The 8,439-nt window shown below is 36.3% G+C and overlaps 1 pseudogene; it reads left to right on the plus strand.

The window, feature by feature from the left end:
- Window positions 1–5,843: 5,843 nt before the first annotated feature.
- LOC125877529 (uncharacterized) lies at window positions 5,844–6,770 on the plus strand (annotated as a pseudogene).
- Window positions 6,771–8,439: the final 1,669 nt, after the last annotated feature.

Genomic DNA, 8,439 nt, shown 5'->3' on the forward strand with positions numbered 1-8,439 from the left:
ATCGCGTCGTGAACTGATTTTTTTATCCTTGGGGGAGCAAGTGCGCGATGAGCCCTCATTCCCTCTATGCACAACTTGCAAACTACCTTGGCAGCTTGCTTGGCCAAGGTTGGGGTCCTCCTCGGGTCCCCTTAGTGTGATCCCGGGGAGTCGTATTCGAACGTTTTGATCCTAGGAACATATATTTACCTATTTTTAAACCTTTTCACCAAATTATAACATCATACGACACTCCCAAACCTGCCCAAAACCTAAGGACACACTAGAACACATTCTTCTCTAGTTTTCGGACGTCGTGGTCGTTTCTTGACGTTTAGACTTTTACTCTTCCAAACCAAGTCAATTACATTAGTTTAGGTTTATAAACATCATTTTAACTATTTTTAAGTCATTATTCATAAGGTGAGACTCTAACTTAAGTCATAGATTTTCTGGGGTGTTACAGTGAGGTTAGGATAGACTAGGTTTACCTACTCTCACACCTAGTGAAGAATGAATGAAAGAATGTGTGAATGAATGAAAAGAATGGGAGTTAATGCTAATGAATGAAAGTTGGGTCTATTGTAAGAATAGTCTCATAAAGTACTCATTTAAATGAATGGGATTCCTAGATGAAATGTTTTCTCATCTTTGAATCCAAGAGCTTCCTAAATGAATGAATGTGGGTTAGGATAAGTACTTCTTCATGAGTTGAGATGAGAGTACTTAGTAGCAATCCTTATCCCTAAATGAATGAATGTTGGGCTAGGATGGGTACTCCTTCGTGAGTTGAGATGAGAGTACTTAGTAGCAATCCTTATCCTAGATGAATGAATGAAATGAATGTCCTAACAATGTGGGGGAGTAATGTCTAGCACCGAGAGGACATGGAGATGGGTGGATACTCCTTCGTTAGTTGAGATGTGAGTATTTAGTAGCAACCATTAAGATGGGTGCTCCTTCGTGAGTTGAGATACGAGTACTTAGAAGCAATCCTTCTATCCCTTAACTATGTGCCCACATAGGACTAGCTAGTGGTCTCTACCACGTAAAGGCTAAAAGAATGACCCTACCTTAGGCAAGTAGGGATCCCTCATCCGGTAAGGGTACTATCGGGATTCCATGTCAAGCTCCATGGTCTATGTCGGTTAAGACTTTTCCCCCACATTAATGAATGAATGAACTAGGGTTTCTTAAGGGTGTACTACTTAGGATAGGTGGTGGAATGGGACATCACTTAGACATTGCACAAGTAGACATTTAAGAGAGATCTTGGTGTGTCTTAGTAATGATAATGAATGAATGAGTCTTATTGGGCTAATTAATGAAAGTGTTAGTCGTTGAGCATGCTAATGTGAAAGTAAGTCATAATGAATTGAATGTAAGTGCTTATGTTGAATTGAATGTATGTGATGATCTTATGTCATTAGTGAATGATGTTGTCTAAATGCATTAAGTTGAATCAACGATTTATGTTGAGATGTGAATGGAGCTTGTCTTGTGTAGCATTAAGGATCACTTGGGTGTGGTATGGAGAGGTAGTATGGGCTGCCTCACCATGTCTTACTTAGGTGAGTCTTGGGNTTGAGATGTGAATGGAGCTTGTCTTGTGTAGCATCAAGGATCACTTGGGTGTGGTATGGAGAGGTAGTATGGGCTGCCTCACCATGTCTTACTTAGGTGAGTCTTGGGATGACATTTGATGGGTGTTCTAGCTTTATGAAGTGACTTGTTGGCTTATGTGCTTATATGTCTTATGCGATTAATTGGTGAAGGTCGAGGTATGCATGGTAAATGCACTTTGTGTGACCTTAAGGTGGTGCCTTAGTGTGGGTGATAGTATGGGACGTTGCCCATACATTGTACAAAGGTATTGCTTAAGGGTTACTTAAGGTAGAGGTCCAAGGCAAGAAGGTAAAGGTAAATGGGTTATGTATGTTTATGATGTATTGTGAAGCATATGACTTTGTATTGTTGGTTGTGACTTGTAAGGTGCCTATTATGTTGATGTTCATGAGATTTTATCAAAATGGCATGAAAGCATAACTTCCGAACAAATGTCCTTTTTAGCATGTTTTGCATATCCCCATACTTAGTATGTGTGTTGTGCTAACCCCTTTCTTCTATTTTCCTACAAGTGTAGGTTGTGGTAACTAGGAGGAGATTGTGCTTTGGAGTTGCTTGGATTGCTTCACTCTTCCAAGTCTTTGGTATGTTCTCAAGATTCGAGGACTATGTCTAGAAGTTTCTTAGTCATTGTAATAGACAACTAAGTTTCATTTCATTTGTAAAGGGCCGTGTCCCTTAGTATGTTTTATGTTCTTGTCTAAGATTGGCTAAAGAGACTTAGTAGTTCCGCTTGTGTATTGATGTTTTCAAATGTTGATGACTCTTGAAGCCTTATGGTTTTATTGAATAAAAGTTTTAAACTCTTAGTGATTTTTATGATCTATGCGATGAATGAATGCTAAGGCTTGTATAAGACCTCCGAGAGGTCGAATACGCATGTAACGGCTAGGGGGTGCTCTCGGGTTGTTACATCTACACACTAAATCATTTACTATATAAGTAAACAGACACCATAAACGAATATATGATCTATTAAAATTGAGCAAATATTTATTCTATAATAAATATTATTTCTTAACACATGGTTAGTAGTATATATCCCAACAGGTAGAACTCTATATCATGCCATATGCTATATGTGGAGCCACTAGCTAGACCATTTAAGGTAATCCTACAGGGCACATAGTTTGGAACTAGAGGTTGCTACTAGAGACTACCCTATTTGAGCCTCCACCTCAAAGTTCTCTTGGTGCTAAGATAAATCCCAATTGAATAGTCATAAACATATAAAATATCATCATCCATTGAAAATCACAATTAAGTACTAATCCAAGATAAAACATCATAGAGTAGCTCATTAAATCTTGAATCAAGTATAAGTGAGAAAACCTTTCACCAAACTATTGTTCCTTAATTTGTGAGAAAACATTTCACAATTTCATTGATGCCAATCTTATAGCAACCTAGCTCATAGAATAATCTTTTTCATGAATCATGCATAAGTTCATAATTAAACATTATTCACAGCTTCATAATTTCTTCATAAATTCTTGCAAATTAGGATTCATAGTCAAAATCATGATCAATGCATGGGTTCACATGAAATTGATTATGTAATTGAGTCAAAACTATCATAATATGACATATAAATAAAAACAATTGAGTCCATTCAAATAGAACCCATGAGGAATTGAATGAAACCCTAATCGATTGATGAATTGAAATTTGACATAGATAATTGAGAAACCTTGGGGTTCAAGGGTGAATGGAACCCATTGATGAATCCCGACATACCTTGAGGATCAAAGCCTAGAATGAATGGTGAAAAAGGAGGATCGAAATTGAAACCCTAGCTTCTTCTTCCTTGCTCCTTGAGAGAAAAGTTTGAGAGGATTTTGGGGATTTTTGGGAAATTGATTTGGGAATGGGCAGGTTAGGACTAAAAAAAAGTTAATGGGGATTATTTATAGGCATATTGACGTAGTGTAGGAATTAGGTGCATAAGAAAAGTCCAAAACACCCTTTAAAAATAACTGTCGGTCAGTCCTATGGTTAAGACCTACGGGACCATAGAAATTTTTACGAACCGTACTGGTTAACCGTAGGTCGAGTACTGGGACCTAAATCTAGGGAAAATCCTACAACTTGTTTCTATGGACAGTCAAACTTTCTACGGTCCGTAGACCCCATCTGTAGACCTCAAATTTCAACTCAAGATTTCGCTAAGTCTAGGACCTTTCTACGGGACCTTCCTACGGTCCTTAGTCCATTCAATGGACCGTCATCGACAATTTTCAAATGAGTTACTGGGCTTGATTATTGAAATATTTTTCCCACTTCCTACGAGGCTAGTCTACGACCTGTAGAACTTTCTACAAACCGTAGGATGGTCTCGTGAATTCGTACTAGTAGCCCTTTTTAGACTTCTTTCCTTTTTCAAAATATTAGGTGTTACAAGATTATGGTAGGTGTGTTTTGTATTGTAAGGGTAAAGATTGAAATTGTTGAATATAATAACATAAGTATTGCAAGGGACAGTTGTAAATATGAAATTTGGGCTCAAGTTTTGTGGAAGAGTTTGGAGGAAATTTCTTTAGAGGTAGATTATGGTCTTTGACCTCTTTAAGAAAAGAATTTTTAGCCCTAAATACTTCTGTTGATTTATATTCTGCAATTTTTTGTTTGCATAGTTACTCAAATAATCTAGTTCTTTGAATTGTAAGGTTACAACCAAATTAATAATCGATATCACAACCAGGTCTTTCAATAAAGACTAACACTTTAAAAGACTAAAAATGATTGCACCTCTCAGAATTCAAGGAGTACAATCAATCCCAAGACCACATACTTCAATGGTAAATTATGCCAGATACAACAATACTAGAATCTTGACAAGGTAAATTATTCAAAGCTCAAAAATATGATTAGCACATGTCTGGAGATCATGACTCACACAACTATCAAAGCCTTCCAAGGAAGCTCATATTGATAAGAACAAATAAATTAAAGTGAAACTAACTCACAAGAACCTACTAAAAAGGTCTGATGATTTAAGAGACAAGCTCTTATATAGAATCCTAGAGTAAGAAACATGCATGCCTCCCAACTAGTGTATTAAAAGGCGGGGCGCGAGGAGAGATCAAAATAATATTTAAAATGAAATCATCATCCATCTTCACATTTACTAGTCCTTCACACCCTCAATTAATATTTGCACTGATTGTTGTTTATATATTTTAAAGAAAAAGAAGGATAAAATGTGTAATAGTAATGATAAAAAACGAATAAAGTTGTCTCAAGAACATAGTGCAATGAAAGTTTTATCCTTTAATTTCAGACACGATTAACTAAAAAATTTATTTATAGCAATGACATTTTCTATGAGAGTTTATTATACGTTTTAGAATAAAACATACAACCTGAAAAAATATAATAACATAAAGTATAAAGATCATTACACCAATAATAATTAAAAATATGATTTAAAGCAAAAATGATTTAAAAACCAAAAAACAAAAATTAATGCCCTGAGCGTACATTTTTACCCTTGAGACTTACGTTTTTACATTTGAGGCTTATGCCCCAAATTCTAGGATTAACACCCTATGGATCTAGACCTTCAATTTGTGCCCCAAACGCTCTCGATACGTCCCATCCCAAGACTCGCCTCAAAAATATTTTTGAAAACTTGCCTCCCAATTGATATTCATTTGGTAATCAGCAAAATTCCATATTGTTAGCCATACCTCAATTTTTTTAGGGAAGAGTATCTTTGTTATTGAAATTGACTATGTTTTAATTACATCTCCGATAATTGTTATATTTCAAGAATTGATCCTAAACTGGCTAATGGGTTAAATGTTGGTTGACTCAAATGTCCTTTGAAGTTGAAACATCATCAAATGAGTCTAACTTATAAGTTTTTGATTGAGTTTCGCTCATAAAGACCTTGTTGAGAAGCTAGTAAAATGTACAGCTGTCACTTAGTTCTAACAGACTAGTTAAGTTAACAAATCTAGTTTGTTAGAATTTGTTAGTTTGTTAGCTTATTAACTGACTGTATATAGATGAGATAGTATTAAAATGAATGTAGTAGTAATAATGATTCTCTTGTAAAGACTTTCATTATTGAAGAAGAAGTTTTCTCTCCATTGTTAAGCAAGCTGATCTTCTATTCATTACTGGAGTATCTCGATTCTCTGATCTTAACATAGTATCAGAGCATGGGCGAATGTTCTAGGAGCTCGTCGTCTTGCTGAATTTTTTTGTTATCTCGCTTGTTTCATCGTTTGATCATGGCGATTAAGGAAGAATCTGGAGGATCGGGTAGCAGACTTCAAGAAGAAGCCATTAACAGAAGCTCAGTGATGATTGATCATAATCATCCACTGTTTTTGAGTTCATCGGATGTACCAGGAGCACTATCAATAGGGATCCAATTAACAGGGATGGAGAATTATACCCTGTGGAGTCGGGCTATGGAGATTGCATTGCTTGGATGGAACAAATTGGGATTCATTGATGGCTCTGTTTTGCGCACTTATTTTGAAGGGAATTTGAAGAAAAATTGGGATCGATGCAATGCAGTGGTCATCTCTTGGTTAATCTGCAATATTAGTGAGGAGTTACTCAGTGGAACCTTATACTCAACCAGTCCTTACCAGGTATGGCTTGATCTTAAGGAGCGTTTTGATAAAATCAATGGATCTAGACTATATCAATTGTATAGGACCATTTTCACTCTTACACAGGGAGTCTCAACAGTTTCAACTTATTTCACCAAATTGAAAAATTTGTGGGATGAATATGATTCTATTTTACCCCCACCTAGTTGTGATTGTCATAAGGCTAAGGAGTATGTTGAACAGATGCAGTTTTAGCGTCTGTTACAGTTTCTAATGGGGTTGAATGATAGTTATTCACAAGCTAGGGGTCAAATCTTAATGATGCACACCTTGCCTAATGTGAATCAAGCTTATGCACTAATAATCCAGGATGAAAGTCAGAAGGGAATTGCAGGTCACATTAGTGAAGGGATGGAGTCCTTAGCTCTTTACACTGTTAGAAACAATAAGCAGCAACAATATCCCAGGAAGAATTATCAGTCTTTGTATTGTGATTTCTGCAACATGAAAGGACATGTTAGGGCAGACTGTAACAAACTAAAGAAATGTGACCATTGTCATGCTACTGGCATTTCAAAGGGGATTGCTACCAATTGATTGGTTATCCTGACAATTTTAAAGAAAAGAAGAAGGTTAATGATGTGCTTAGAGGTATGCAAGATCACTTAGCAATGGGAAGAGGTACAATATATTCTCAGTCACGTTGTGTGCAGGATCAGGTGGATAGGAAGGCACACATGGGCATAGAAGAACCAATGCACAATACCCAGGGGACACATAAACAAATACTATTACAACTGTTACACAAATCTTCACCAGATCAAATTAATACTATGATTGATGCCTTGAAGAAAAACAGTTGCAGCAGTAGCAGTGTGAATATGGCAGGTAATCCTAGTTTATGTTTGAAATGGATTATAAACACAGGAGCTATAGATCATATGATATGTGATCACAACTATTTGTATGCTGGGAATATGGTAAAAAGTACAAGCAAAGTACAGCTACCTACAGGGGATTTGGCCACAGTTACACATATTGGAAGTTTTCAACTAAATGAGAGTGACCTGATCAATGATGTCTTGTGTATACCAGATTTTAAGTTTAACCTCTTATTTGTGAACAAACTGACAAAAGAATTAAACTGCTCTGTTTCCTTCTTTCCTACACACTGTGTATTTCAAGATCTCTTGTCTGGGACGGTCAAGGGGATTGGTGAGGTGGAGGATAGATTATATGTACTACACTGGAGAGCAATACCACAAAAGGCACTGTCTGCCGCCAGCAGATTAGATGAAGATCCTGCACTTTGGCATCAAAGGTTCGGAAATGTTCCTATGCGAGTACTTAGAAGAATAAAAGAGTTTAAAAATCATGATAGTTTTTCTATTGATCACTGCATTATCTGTCCACAAGCTAGACAAACTAGAGTCACTTTTCCAATAAGTAGTACTAAAGTAGCTGTTGTTTTTGACTTAGTACATATGGATGACCATATAAGATAGCTACTCATCATGGAATGAAGTATTTTCTTACTTTAGTTGATGATAAGTCTAGGTGGACATGGACTTTCCTAATTCATTTGACATTTGATGTAATTGTTGTACTGAAACAATTTCTAGCAATGATAAAGAATCAGTTTGGGAAATGTGTCAAAGTGTTCAGGTCTGATAATGGAGGAGAGTTTATGAGTTCTAACTATCATGATTTATTTGCATTGCATGGGATCATTCACCAAAGATCTTGTTCACATACTCCACAACAAAATGGAGTTGTAGAAAGGAAGCATAGGCACTTGTTAGAGACAGCAAGAACTATCAAAATTCAAGGGCACTTGCCAGATAGATTTTGGGGTGAATGCATAGAAGCTGCAACATATATCATAAATAGAGTACCTCTTACAGTTTTGGGAAACTTGTCACCATATGAAATTATGTTTGGCAAACAACCTTCTTTAACTCACCTGAGAGTGATAGGGTGTTTGGCATTTGCTACTAGTTTGAGGAAAGATAATAAGTTTGCACCAAAGGCTTGAAAGGTTGTGCTACTTGGGTATGCTGTCAATCAGAAGGGATATAAATTGCTAGACATTGAGTCAAGGATTATTTTTGTCAGCAGAGATGTCACATTTTATGAAAGGGAATTTCCATTTCAATTATCAAGTTCAGGAGATACTACTGATCCAATTTCCTATGCTAAACTCACATGTAGAAGATTGTGAGCTTACTCCATGTATTATAAGAAGAAATGACACTATTTGTTCTAA

This window comes from Solanum stenotomum, chromosome 9 (genome assembly GCF_019186545.1).
Source record: "Solanum stenotomum isolate F172 chromosome 9, ASM1918654v1, whole genome shotgun sequence".
NCBI classification, from domain to species: domain Eukaryota; kingdom Viridiplantae; phylum Streptophyta; class Magnoliopsida; order Solanales; family Solanaceae; genus Solanum; species Solanum stenotomum.